The following is a 1,281-nucleotide window of genomic DNA, read 5'->3' on the forward strand; positions in this document are numbered from 1 at the left end:
TTGATATGCAACCGTACCTACTCGAGACATAATCGGAAATGGACCAATGAATCTGGGTGCCAGCTTTCCACGAGTCTAAAATCTCTTGACTCCTTTCATAGGGGTGACTCGGAGGTATACATGTTCTCCGGGTTCAAAACTGACCTGCCGATGCTTTGCATCATAATAACTCTTCTGTCGAGATTTGGCCAATTGCAGTCTGTCTCTGATTTCCCTAACTTGTTTCTCAGCTTCCAGCATGATATCCATTTTGAAGAAACGGCTATCTCCAGTCTGAGACCAATTTAGAGGAGTGCGGCACTTACGGCCATACAGAGCTTTATATGGTGACATCTTTAGACTAGTTTGGAAACTGTTGTTATAAGAGAACTCGACATATGGCAAGCAATCTTCCCATTTAGCTCCTTTGGCTAGCACACAGGCTCGCAACATATCTTCGAGTATTTGATTTACCCGCTCTGTCTGTCCATCTGTCTAAGGGTGTAGGCAGTACTATATTTCAGTGTTGTCCCCAGGGCTTGATGGAGATGGGACCAAAAAGCGGAGGTAAACAAAGAACCTCGGTCGGAAGTGATAGTTCGGGGTACTCCGTGCAGACTGACTATTCTGGACACATACAGTTGTGCAAGTTCATCGGCCCTGTATCTGGTGCTGATCGGAATGAAGTGAGCAACCTTGGTTAGGGTGTCTATTATAACCCAGATTGCATCCTTGCCTCGCTGAGTCCTACGCAATCCTGTAATGAAATCCATGCAAACGTCATCCCATTTCCATTGTGAAACTGGCAGCGGTTGGAGGAGTCCGGCTGGCTTCTGATGATCTGCTTTCACCTTGTTACATATGTCGCAACAGGCTACGAAATAGGCAATGTCTTGCTTCATTCCCTCCCACCAGAATATTTGTCTGAGATCCTCATACATTTTGGTACCTCCCGGGTGAATGGAATATGCGGATTCGTGTGCTTCTGATAGGATTTTCTTCTTCAAGTCTGGTTGATTTGGCACACAAATGCATCCACGGAATTGGAGGGTACTGAATTTGTCCTTGGAGAAGTCAGGGGCCTGTTTTGTCATCTGGCCCTCAACACGTCTTTGTAGATTGGCGTCAGCTGGCTGGGCCTTGTGGATCTCCATCTCAAGTGTGGGGGTAACTTCCAAAATATTAGCGAGGCCAGCATCCACGATGACCAAGTTGAGCTGAGCGATCTCCTCTTGAAGTTCGGTAGGCAATGATTTTAACATGACATTTAAGCTGACGGGCTTTCGACTGAGTGCGTCGCCA

This window comes from Triticum dicoccoides, chromosome 6A, assembly GCF_002162155.2.
Source record: "Triticum dicoccoides isolate Atlit2015 ecotype Zavitan chromosome 6A, WEW_v2.0, whole genome shotgun sequence".
Taxonomy (NCBI): Eukaryota; Viridiplantae; Streptophyta; class Magnoliopsida; order Poales; family Poaceae; genus Triticum; species Triticum dicoccoides.